Raw genomic sequence first — 13,590 nt, forward strand, 5'->3', positions numbered from 1 at the left:
TATCTTCCCCAACAAGCCAAGAGCCAGAGATTCCTCTGAAGCCTGGCACCTGTGTGGGAGCAGTTGCCAACATTTCCAGTTTTAGAGGTGGGCTGTGGTGAGCGTGAGCAAAAATTGAAAGCAAGCGTTTGGACCTTTAGATGTGCAAGGAAGGTGGGAGCCCCAGTGTTGTTGGAGCTGTGAAGGGCCTGCCCATGGACAGAGAGGGCCAGCAATAGCTTTAAGTCCTGGCCACGTCAGAGCAGTTGTTGGACGTTTTCAATTTTGGAGGTGGGCTGTGGCAAGCATGAGAAGAAGTGTGAGCACGTGTTACACTTATCAAGCCTGCCTCATTTTGAAGCTGGCATCTGTGTTCTCTCCTCTGGAAATCTGTGCAGTTAATTGTGTTCCCATGGTCTGTCCTGGCTGTGCACCTCCCCATGTGGAGGAGGAGCAGTTCAGCAGCTCAAGGCACAGTTACTTGCTGCAGTCACTGTTTCTCCACGCTGCTTTGGTCACAAGACTATTTCTCCTGTATTTCCCCCATGAATGCCACCATGTATACAGGTGGGTTTTTTTCAACAGCAAGACTGGCTGTCTGCTGACATTTAAAAAAAAAACAAAACAGGAGAAACCCCCATGATGTTAGCTCCTAGAGGTGGATTTCTGTTTTGTGCAGACCTGTAGCAACATGACAAACACATGTTTCTAGGGATGCAATGGTCATTGATACAGTTGTTGAGCTGTCATTGCAGTGGGCACAGAGGTGATGACATGACAGGCTGGCTTTTTATAGCATCTGACATACTCTGTCACTGCTCGGGCACAGCTGCAGAACCCCCCATTCATGTTTCATGCCCTGAGTCTGAAAATTGCTGCTGTCTTAAAAACTGAGCAAAAATTGTGTGGGTTCCCCTGCCCCACCCTACACTCTCCCCCCGCCACAAGTTTTGGTTTAAGAAGAGGACGTGGAGGTGCAGTGAATATTTGAGCTAGCTACCGATCTCTTGGGAATTGCATCTGTATCCACTGCAGAGTTCTCCTGTCCTGGAATATGACCGCCCAGATCCTACCATGATTTCTACTTATCAGCTTGTGCTGTAAGCCAGAGCAGACCGGAGGATCTGGAGTCTGATGTAAGAACCATGAAAAACAGCTGTGCTTTTGCTATTCCAGTCCAAATGAAAAATCAGCAGAACTTCATGATGAAGTCTTGGGACTGTTGAGCGTAATAAACAGAAACAGAATTTTACCTAGCTACATCGGACAGTATAGCTTCTGAGGTCCCATGGGGTCTATCGCATGGTTGACTGTATTTAAATGATAGCATCCATTGCCTATACACTCTAAAGGAGATTCAGGCTCATTAGTAGATCAAAAACATTCTTCGACATCCATTGCAGTAGTAAGCAAACCAATATATACTTTGCCTTGACATGAGACATTTAAGAGGGAAGAATCTGTCTGCCAAGTGCTAAGTTGTCTTTTCTATTTTAAATAAGTATAATAAATAATAGATAATTAAAGTTGTCTTGATCTTTACTCTCTGAAGATAATTTACTTGCCCTTTGACTGGACAGGTTTTATTTTGGCACTTGACTGGGACTCTGGTTTGGAAAGCTCTTGTTATTCAAAAATATAGAAGGAAAAAATAATACAAGAATTGTCATAAAGCAGGGCATGAAGGCTGGTTGTTAAATAGGCATAAAGTACTTGGAGAATGATTAGTGTATTTCTCTCTTGATATTAAAATGGTGCTTCAGTGATAAATTAAGTGCCTGTTCAGAATGCCAATATCATTTGGGGCTGTTTGTGATATATTTATAGTGACGTGATGGTTCCTTGCTGCTAGGGCATCCTTCTAGGACAAGAGGAACTCATGGAGCATTACCCTGTCACTTGGGCAGGTTCCTGCCAGGCTGCTGTGGTTTTCCACTGTATTTATGTGCTTCCTTGTGTTCAGGCCAGCCACTGATTGCCTGGATGGTGGCTTCATGAAATATGTTGTTGGAGTGCTGTTTGAGACAAGGCCAACTGCTTCCAGGCAGTCTTGAACTATACACACACTGAAGGCTTAAAATGGAAGTTAGGAAGCTCTTTACAAAGCTGGGGAACTTCTAATGAATATGCTGTCTCTTTGTGTCTGCAAATCCTTGGTGGAGGATTCGGTGCTGACTGCTGAAGAACTGTCCTGTGCTCATCTGCAGGACCTTACACCATCTTCTCCCCACAGCGCTCAGAAATGCTTGTACGTTAGGGGGCCCTAGCTGTGATACAGATAATGCAAAGTAAGCCATCGTGAGACTTAGTCCCCCTCTTCAAAATGTTCCTCAGTTGCCATTACACTGAAGAAACACTACTATAACCAAATAATAAAGATGAATCTTATAAATGGAGAGAGAGGGTAAGAAGTTGTCAGTCAAATTTTAATGTGTGGCTACTGTCTGGGTAGACAGAGGGAATACCTCCATAGCTTCTGGGAGCAAGGGAAAACAGATATCCATTGCAATAACTTTTCATTCCAGCTATGTTTTAGCACCCTTGAGAAATGCTTGTGTACACACCTTAAACACTTCCAGGCACATTGAACAACTGTGTTCAAATAACTCCCCTGATTAAACATGTCATTACTTTAGGTTAACTCTGCATATGTATACGCTGCTAGGGTTATAAAGGAGGGTTGGATTCCTTGTATTTAAACCTGCCCTAACTAAGTTTAGTATGTTCTATAAATAGCCCTCCCAAATACTTGAGCAATTCGTGTTCTACTTTCTAAAGGTAGAAAAGGCCTCTTAGGTCATGGAAATAGTTGTGATTAGTGAAGTTTGCGGATGAAAAGAGGATATAAAAGTAGCATAGAAATCCTTTGATAGATCACTAGGTGTTCCTGAGGCATTTTTTTCCTCCTTGTCTTGACTTTAAATTTCCCCTGTAGTATGTAAGTGAATCTGCCTCCTAAATTTACACTCTTAAAAAATATTTTACTTTGCCTTTCTATGTGAAAAATATACTTTACTCTTGAGCTGTGCTTGACAGAAATGGTGAAAATAATGTATATACATAAACATATATAAATTAAGCTTAGAGTGTTGATTTGAATCTTTAGAGAAATCATTTGGTCTAGTTCGGGTCCCTGCTGTGTTCATCTAAGGAACAATACACAGGCAAAGTAATTAATTTCATCTAAATTAAGCTACCAAAAAATAGGTGTCTAGTAGTAAGCCAGTTGTTTAGGCTTCTGTGGTCAACACTGTCAAAGGAGCACCTCTGAGGGCAATTTGTGCTATAGGAATGAATCAACCCCTGACTCTTTCCATTGACCAGGAAAGTCTAAATGATTGAGATTAGACACTCAAGGACTGATTCAGGTGCCTAAAGATAAGTGTCCAGTGCCATTTTAGACACAATGTCATATGCAAGTATGTATGCGTATGTTCATTACATACACAATATGTATGTAATGAACTGGGAGATGGAATTACTCTGGGAGATCCATGCCTTTGTAGAAGAGTTGCACATCTCTTTTCTGTCCACTAGGAGAGGGATGCTTTGGGAAATTTTAAAAGTAGTTCAGGACTTGTTTGGGCACGTAAATCCATGCCTAATGCTTAGAAATCTCATATTTGTGAGGTGTATCGCTGAATCTGTTTTACTGTCTTTCATAACCTTAGGAGCTGGAGTGATGTGGATGAAATCCAGCCCTTTCCTACTGCTGTTTAAAAAGAGCTCATGGAGTTTGCAGGGCTTTGGGGAGGAAATTTCCTTGGACATGACCTTCTGTGGACAACTGGATTTGCCCACAAGGCTTTCTGTTTAGCTGTTTTCATCAAAGCCTTATGTCACTTCTAACATCCTGATGCTCCTCAGTGATATTGGGGATGAGGTAGGGCTGGTCCCTTCGGTGCCAGGGTGCTGCTGTACGTATACCCACAAAGTATTTCCAGAATCAATTGTATCCCGTGCTCATGTTGATATTGGCTGAGAACAACTTAATCCCACTGGCAGTTGTATTGCTGTGGTCGTACGGATATGCACAGGGAGATGCTCCTGAGCAGCAGCAAGGGTATACCACTGCGCAGGAGTCACCCTGAATTACTCCACGGAGAAATATGGTGAGATTCTGAGATAGCAAATATGTCAGAATTGAGTCTATAGACATTAGTTGCAATAAAACACTGAGGTATTTGACTGGATGTCAAGTAGTCCAGATCAGCTGCAGTGGCTCACCAGAGGTTTTTCTGCTTCCCTGGTCATGTTGCTTTACAGCAGTTGAGGATTTAGGTCATGGTCTTCAAAACAACGAGCAGCAAAGAAACAGGTAGAGAACAGGCCCTGCAGCAACACCTTGTAGCAAGCAACAAGCACATTCTCAAAGTTACATAGCAGCTTAATTAAAGCAGAAGAGGCCTGCCAGACTTAATTTATTTTTAAAAGCCCCATCAAATTTAATTTGTGAGTGCAGTTCTTCCATCTGCTTTCAGGCATTATCTCTGGAGTTCAGGAGAAAAACATATGTCTTGTGGTTAATAAGAATTTGTTTTAATGGATCATATGACTGGGTGATTAATAACTGCTCTACTCTGATTGTTCTTATTATAATGATAACATGCAGCCCTGCTGCCCAGCCCCAACCTATTGTCGTGAAAAGAGATCATAAAATGGGAGATGAAAAATTCCTCTGGTTGAGATGAAAGCAAATGGATCAAGAGGCTGGCTGCATGGAGCTGTGCAGAGAAATCGGCTTCCTATGGTTCTTATTATTTCTCTTTTAGGATTATATATCAGACCATCAAATGTGTACAAAGCAGGGCACTTAAGTCTGTATTTAGAAAGGTAACTTGACCTGATGTCTAGCTGCCAAAGGCACCATGTTGTCATTCAGGAGGTCCTGAGTAAAACTCTGTTTTCCACAGACTCATTCTGTAACCTTGGGCAAGTCCCCTAAACCTCTCCAGAAATAGCATCCATGCAGAAATATTGCCACTGCAGATTAGACTCTGACCTCACCAGATTCTCCTCTTTCACTGCCCTGCTCCTAGTTTTAACTTCATGACATATCTTGCAAGCAAAAGCTCAGCATCTCTGTAGAGTTGCACCATATTTCCACGATTGCAAATGAGATGAGAACATGACCCTTCTGTCTAATGACCAATTGGTGCTTTCATTTCATGCAAGAACCAAATCCAGAGCGATCCATCATATTTGCTTTCATGATATGCTGGCTGGGTATTAGAAATGTTGGGAGCTTTGTTGTTTGGCAGGTATTCAAACCAGTTACTTCAGAGGAAATTCCACTTATTAAAAGAGTCCAGTGATTAGGTTATCATCTCCACTTCTCATTTTCTCTGTTCACAATGAAAGCCTCAAAGAGGGAAATATACTTGGTTGTTTTTAAAGGCATGAGTTGAAATGTGCTCCCAGGCAGGAAATAGAGACATTATTACTTCATAACCCCCCGGGGGAGATGGCAGGCGGTCAGGCATGTGGTCCCAGGAGTCATAAAGCAACACAAACCGGAACAGGTAACTGGTGTCATTTTGGCTTTGATTTGCCTTTCCAGTGTTAACCTCATGTTAACCTTCAGAGCAAGAGGTCAGGGAAGGGTTGCAGAGGTTGCAGCCTTAGATGCTGGAGAAAGCAACTTTGCCTGCCTGAAATGTACGGTTCTTGCAAAGCCTATGAAGTTAGCCACAAATAATTAAAAAAAAAAAAAAATACTTCTGAATAACGTCTCCATTTCAGCTGAAAATTCTCAATCAACTTGTGTGCAGAAGGAAAAAAAGCAAGAGATACTTCAAAGCAGGAAATAAAATCAATGTCCCTCTAAAAGCAGAGGAGAAAATGTTTGGGGTGTTGTCTGGTTTTTTTTTTTTTTTCAGAGCATTCACCATGCCCTTCCTCTCTCCATAGGCATTGTGCTTGTGCATTGCCCGGGCACTAGTGTCAGTGGGGAAGGGCTGATCTGCCCGGGCAGAAGGTCTGTTTGTCAAACGCCCTATTGTTTTGCTGTGCTGCAGCGATGACTGCAGTCAGCATTTGAGACTTAATTACTCTCTGTGTGGGACCTGGAAGCAGCAGACATGCTTCCTTGGGGTACAGGGTAGCTAACCAGGGCTTTGCTTCCTTCGTGCAGCCAAGTGGGTACTGGGTGAAAGCTGGCCTCTAGTAACTCCCTTTTAGCTCCTACTGCTTGAAACTATCATCTGCCCCGAAAGCTTCCTTTCTTATTGAGCTATGGGAGAATGTGGGCACGAGGAATGAAGTGTAAAAGCTCTGATGTGGGCACGAAGCCTTTGTACAGCAATGTAAAAATAGCATTGATTGCACAAATGCACTCATAAAAAAGGAAAGAGAGGGAAAATCGTAGAGTGCACACAGAATTTTTCATTGGCGTCTTCGTTATTTCCATAAGGGGCAGACAGATGGGGCCAATTTGATCAAACTAGGAAGTTCTCTGCCAAGCTGCATTCATTCAGCTGCTCTGAAATATTAGGCAGCATATGGCAACCGGTATTTTCCGATATATTCCTGCAATGGCATGATGATGACAGTGTCTCTGTGGTGAGAGATATGCAACAAAATGGGCAAAGTGGTGAAGACAGGAGAGGCTTTGCTGAAGGTGGCTCATGGCTAGTGCTGGGGGGTGGGAAGGGGAATGCAGGCTGCATGGTCCTCTGCTATCCAGATGTGTGACATGTTACCTTAGGTGCTGTGCAAAAGCAGCTGTTTCGCACTAGTGAAACTCTTCTGCAAAGACTAAGCTAATACTAAGTTATAAGCTGTATTATTTATTATTATCCTGCAGCTTCTTCAGGACCCTTAAACATGAATGTGGGCAACTAAAACATTTGTCTTCAGGGAGACGCTTTCACGGAGGTGAGGAAAAGAGGATATTTTTTTGGTGGAATAGGTTTTTCATGTTAAAAAAACCAGTCCTCTAGACATAGCGGGGCACAGCCAAAAGTCCTGCTGGACAAAGGTCTCTGAAGCATGGAGATGGTGTGTAGACTGCCTTGGGATTTCTTTCCATTTGGGCTGTTTGTTGAAATGATATCTATTGCCCCAAACTCTTGGTAAACTTGGAGGTAGTATCTGTTATTTAATGTTCCTGCCTTATCAGTGAGTTCTTGTCAGCGAAGATGGGATTCAAGTGCTGAAACTGAAGTGTTTATATCAGAGTGTCACTAGGAGCCCTGTTTTTAGAAGTCACCTCTATGGTGCGCGTCTTCTCACCTGAATATAGGTGAATCCCCCACTTGGCAATAATTTCACAGCCCTGTGCCTTGATTATCTCCCTTTTTAAGGTGGATACAGCCACACACATCATTTCAACTCCTTTTGAGATCCAGTGTCACACAAAGCAGTAAGCATGGGAAGGTCTGTTTGGGAAATGCCATTTAGTTTAAATGAAATACTTTAAAAGATGATGAGTTTAATTATATACCCCATGGAAGACAGGTTTCTCATTTTTTTTAAGTTTTCTTTAGTTTTCTTTCTTTTTGTTCTTTGTTTTTAATTTTATTTTCTGCTTGCAAAAATGAGAGAAATTAAGGGAAAAATACAGGGAAAACCATTCTGTGGGGTTTTTTTTACAGACTTTAAAAGAGAAGAAAGCTTTAAAGAGGAAGAAAAAGGAGGGAGAAAGAAAAAAAAAAAAAAAGGGAAACCAGAGTCCTTCCAGATTTTGAGAATGAACACAAAATGATGCCTTTCAAAATGAACATTTATCATTTTGTTTCATTTTGAAAGTTTTCATTAAAAAAAGAATTCAACCAAATCAACTATGTTTGTGGAAATTCCTGGGTTCCCTTGGAAACCTGTTTTATTTTTCATGGCTAGAACTTTATGAACAAAATTGTAACCACGTCGTAGCTGCTCAACTGCCTGAGATTTATGAAGCATGTTAATCAATCACCTCGTCCTGCAGGTGCAGAATTTTATAAATAGCAATTATGAGGAAATGGCATGATGCCAATCTTATCCCTCTCTCTCCCCCACATCCTGAAGTCAGCATCTTCAGAAAGCCCTCTGCTTACTAAGGCTCCACAAATCATTGCATTTGAATTTTTTATCCACTTCTCAGGCAGGATCCCTTGTGCCTTCACATTATCATCTCTTTCATGTGGTCCTCTAAGGGCTCTTCTTGGGTCCCTTTGAGATTTTTACTACCGTGGCACTGGGAGAACTCAATGGTTGGCTGCGGCTGGGCTACAGAGCTTCCCTGAGCAGTGCTGTCACTTAAAAAGGGTCAAATCACTCTTCTCACCTTCACGAAAGATTATGACACTGCAAAATGGAAAATTATATTTTTTAATGAAAAATCCTTAGCCTGATTATATATTTTTTTAATTAACGACATTGAGCAATGCAAGCAGGTTCTCCTCTCAAAGAGGTTGCTCTGTAGAGTGGTCTTTTTTTTTTTCCAGACTGAAGTTTTGAAGAGAAGTTCTGGTCAGAGCCTCTGCTTCTGTGCTCCCCCCTTGAGTGACCGTTGTGTTTCCCCACCCCTCCCTTGATTTTTGACTTGTTCACACACTGTAAATTTCTACAAACCACCCTGGAACAAAAGCCCATCTTTGACCCTGCTTGTGCTTCATACAGCATGGTCAATGTCTCTCTTGGAACATGGGTATTGGCCTGTTCGTGAATGTTTCCTGCCAATAGTGAGAAATACCCCATGAAACCTGGGATGCTACATGTGCCAAGTACACCTCAGTCATCCCCTTTGTAGCCTGGGGGTCGCTTGAGCAGCCACATGTGCTTCTGGTTCAGGGCTTCTCGTGGCATCCTCCAAAGGGGGATTTTGGCACCAGCTTATTTGGGGGAAGAGAAAGGAGCAGAACTATCAAGGCCATGGACTTATGTCACTCATTAATGTCACAACGTCTCTGGGGTTTTAATAAAGAGGAGTATATATGCCCCCTCTGGGTGACCCAGCTCTTCTGGTCTCTTTGCTCTGCAGAAATGCCCAAATAAAGTAAAAAATAAGCCTGTTTCTAAGTGATATTATCCCCTGAGAGATCAGTATGTGGAAAATAATTAGCTGTCAAGACAAGTTGCTAGTGCTGCCTGCCCTGTGCTGCCAAATGAAGTTCAGTGGGCTCAGATCCGATGCAGAATCACCAGAGGAAGGGGGAAGCTGTCCCCAGATTAGATACGGAAAGCTTACATGACACAAGAATTTATTACTTAGTCCAGCTTACAGGAGGTCAGAAAGAAAATAACAACCCTCTTTGCTTTGTGAAAGAGATAGAGAGTTTGAATGTAACCCAGGGGTGAAAAGTCTTAATAAATTCTGTTGGTGACTTGTGTGATGGACAGATTTATCTCTATCATGCTATTTTGTTGCTTCCAGATGAATCTTAACCAGCACCGATCTGATACTTTTCTCTCTTTAATACAAATCAATAATTTAACACAACCTCTTCTCCATATATTCCGGCAGCAGTAGGAGCCTAGGCCACAGTTTTACTGAGGAAATCATATTTTCTTCAAGGTGGAATATTATGGTCAGACTGTATAAATATCTTGCATTTCCTTGCATTGTCTGGCAATATGCATAGAGTAGTTCCCAGCCCAGTCCTCAAAGCTTTTACAACATTGAGAGGTCTCCATAAACTTCAAGCAGCCAGGAAGATATTAGAGGAATGTCTTAAAAGGGAGAATGAAAAGAAGAGGGAGAGGGGAGCAAAAGCAGACCCATAAGAAAGCATCAGATGGTATATGAGGAATAACAGGAATGTGTTTCCACTGGGATGTGGGAGATGCAACTTCTCCCCACTATACAGGAGGCTTCTTGACTAGCTAAAGGTGCCTTATGCCTTGTTTTCCCCTTTCTAAAGCAAAATTAATAGCACTTTGGTGGGAAATAGTAAGCGTGCAACTATGGGCTCTCTGAGCAAGGGAGATGGCGGTGAGAGGGGTGAATGGGTGGAAGTCTGTGCTGGATCACCTGTAACAGCAGCCAGTGGGGCAGCTGGTGCACTGTCCAGCTGAAGAGGCTTCAGTGGCCTCAGTGATCAGTCTCATCTCTCAGATGTTGCTGTGGCAGGGAGATGGTGGTTTCTGCTCTGAAACTGAGCTGGAGAAACTTCATCTTACTCAGGATGGAAAAACCTGGTCCGTTACTGGGAATATCAGCGGGGTGAATGGTGCAGGAAGGAGGGAGATGTGTTGGGCAGAAAGATGTTGGGAATTTGAGCCCTGGCTGAACCATTCCCTAGGGAAGGGGCTGAGAACTTCCATGCACTTCATGTTGTTTTCTTGCTACAGAAAGAAGGTAATTTTGCCCAAAATGCCCTGACCTGGAGGGGTGAGTAGGGAACAGACAAAGAGCAGGGATGCAGAGTGAGGCAGCTAGCCCTAGAAATGTGAGTAATTGCCAAAGCCAGAAGACTCACATCCATTAGCAAGTCTTTAATGAGCACGCCCACCTCTGTACCTGCCTGAGTGCTGGTGCGGGAGACGGGGTAACCTGGGTGCGGGTTCCAGTGGACAGGGAGTGTGCCTGGCAGGGGCGGGTTGTGTCTTGTGCCATGGTCTCATTCCCAATGCTATTTCTACCCTCTACACCCATCCCAGCAACCCTGTCTGCCCCGTCCATGGCTGCAGGACAAGCTCTGTGGGTTTGGAAACGGAGTGGAGGGAGGCTGCCCAGCCCCGAGCAGATGCCTGTGAGGACAGGGCAGCCCAGCTGGTGAGCAGGCATCAGGAGAGCACCCAGCTCTCGGGGGCAAACTTAGCTAGAAACATACAGTGTGTGGGCTCTCGCCTGGTGGCTTTTGTTTCAGCATATGGGATTTCTTAATAACAGCGAATATCCCCCAGTGGTTTCCCCCGTCTTATTCCTTCTAATTAAATAAATACCAACACATTTGGAAGAAACTGTGTAGTCATATTGCATTAGCCACAAGAAGACAGATTATTTCTTTTTTCCTTTCAAGGATCTTAGAATATCTTACAACTATTAATTAATCCGGCCTCCTGACAATTCTGCAGGGATATATGATAGCGATCAGTTATGGATGGGGAAATTGAGTCATACAGATCTGAAAGGACTGGTTCAGCACATTGTGTGGCAGGGCTGGAAATAGAAAGCAGAACGCTTGCCTCCCTGTTTCCTGCTCTAACCACGGTCTGGCCACCTTCTCTTCACAAAGTAGTGTGCAAGTTGGTGGAAAAGTTTTTGCTAAGGAAAGTGCTCTCAGTTGCTGGCTTTCAAAGGCTTATTGCGTACGCAGATGGATGGGGTGGGGAACGTACTTTAAACATTATGGCAAACACCTTAGCTGCGTCCCTTTCAAGTGAAAGCTTGAAGTAAGGGGATTTGACTGATGTGTGCTTTTATCAAAGCTATTCCCTATTATGTTAAGCACAGTAGCCTACGGAAGTTAAGAAGTTAATGGGGGAAGCAAGCATTAAACAGAAAGATCAAATGCATCAGATAATAGCCAAAGGGATAAAAACGATACAGCACCTGAGAGTGGCAATAAATGTAAAATGCTTCTCTCTCATTTCAGATGTATGATTAACTGCTTCTAAATATGCTGGGGACTGTACAATGAAGGGGAACATGTGGATGAGCTATAACATAGTCAAAATATTTCAGGGACTCTGACCAAAGAACCCATAAAAGTCTTCTGGACTCCTAGCTGCCAAGGATATGTTCTGCCCCTGTGAGGGCAAACATAAAGATTCAGGGATTTACAAATAATTTTTTTTACTGGGGAAAAAAAAAATCAAATAAACAGCCAAGGTACAGAAAAGCACTGTAGGAAAAGTTATTGGATGGATGAGGATGGAATATGGGAAGTAGGGCAACAGCAAAATTCTGTTCCAGAAGGGAAATTGGTTTTGTTTCCTTTCTTTCCATTAATGAAAATGGCTTGTGTAGAGCTATGATCAGGGAGATTTTTCCAATCTTGTGTCTCCACAGAGCTCTTACCTATTTTGCTAGCACATTTGCAAATGTTACTTTGCAAGGGAATGGTCCCCCACTTATTTCTAGAACACTGGGTTTCTCCAGATGCAAAACAAGTTTTGGAAATCTTTTCAAATCAGCACTTCAGACCATTGCACAGAAAGTCTTTGATGGTTATGTTTCTACTAGCAGCAATGCTTTGCCCCACTGGAACACTTTGCATCCCAGGACACCAGAGCGCCTTGCAAAAACAATCCATTCAGCCTTTTGACATAGCTCGAAAGGCTTGTTTCATGCAAAAGAACAAGAGCCCAGAGGGTTTGGTCTTCTGCCTCCCTGTGTGCATTGTCCCTGACAGAAGGCAAGCTGTCAGGACAAGGCCCAGCAGCTAAAACCCTCTGCTCACTGGCAGAGCATGCACATACCAGAGGCAGCTCACTGCAAGGTTGTCTACATTACTGTGTTGATTTTGCCCAAGCACTGGGTCTATGACCAGACCAGGCTGTTCATCCATACCTGAAGGTCCTGGGGGAGAGCTGTGGTACTGTTCCCCAGAGGAGCACGGAGCCATCTCAGCTCCAGAGCTGAATGGTGCCACATGTTTGGGGGTCCGAGCTTGCCCTGTGAGCTGGACCACTTGTGAACAAGTAGTGGAGAAGCAGCCTGGGCGAGGTTGGAAGAGAGCAGTCAGAAATGGAAGAGTTTTCGTTATTGCCCCACATGGATTTCAAAGAGCAGTTCTTCAAGCTGCTGGGGGTGGCATCCCATGGCAACCGCTCCTGGCCCCCCCACCCCGAGATCGAAGTCTTTTGGATGCTCTGGACTTCAGCCTTCGGTCGATTTGCATCTCTCCTGTAGTGCGAGATAGCTTCAGGGAAGTACAACATAATCCTCTTTAAAGGTCATTTTGTGGTGCTGCAATAGTACAAAGAAGCTGTGGATCCACTAGTAATTTGGGAAGCAGCTGTCAGCAAACCTTGGGACCTGCTTCTACATGCTCACCTGGTCTCTGTGTGGCTCTGAGCTCCACACCACAAGCAGGTGGGCATGCAAAACCCTGGTGCAAAGACAATATTTAAGATGTTGGGACTGATGGTGCAGCTGAGGGCTGGGATACTGGGAGAATTCCCTCCCCTTCCCAGCTGGCCCAGCAGTGTTTTTGCAGGGAAGCAGTATGCACCCGTGAAGGAGATGGTGTGGCATAATTTGTCCCAAGGAATTTAAACCACCATGGAAAAATTACGTTATACTTCAGTTTTCTGTCAGTGGATAGATTTCTGGGGGTGGGGTGGGGGTATGGGGTGCGGGAGGGGTGGGCAGAAGTGTCAGCACAGTTGGAGCTTTGTGGAAGATTAGATCAACATTTTTTGGGTGGTTTGGGTTGATTTGATCCTGTTTTGGGACCTTCCCTTTTGGGTCTGCTTTCTGTGATGTCCAAATAAAGAAACCTGAATGACTGTAATCAAGGCACTGATTAGGTGTGTTAGGAAGAGGTTTGCATCAGAGCTGGGCCAGCCTGGCTTGAACACTCCTCCTAGAAACACTGTGGCTGCTCTGGTTCGCAGCAGGGTAATGTCAGTGATTTCACTGTGGATGCGTTGCTCCGGGGGAGGCCTGAATAGGTGTTAATGAATGTTAAAGAAATGAAATGATACATGATGGCTGGAAGAGTGGGAAGCTATTGAGGGCTG

This window comes from Leptosomus discolor, chromosome 15 (assembly GCF_034619465.1).
Source record: "Leptosomus discolor isolate bLepDis1 chromosome 15, bLepDis1.hap2, whole genome shotgun sequence".
Lineage (NCBI taxonomy): Eukaryota > Metazoa > Chordata > Aves > Leptosomiformes > Leptosomidae > Leptosomus > Leptosomus discolor.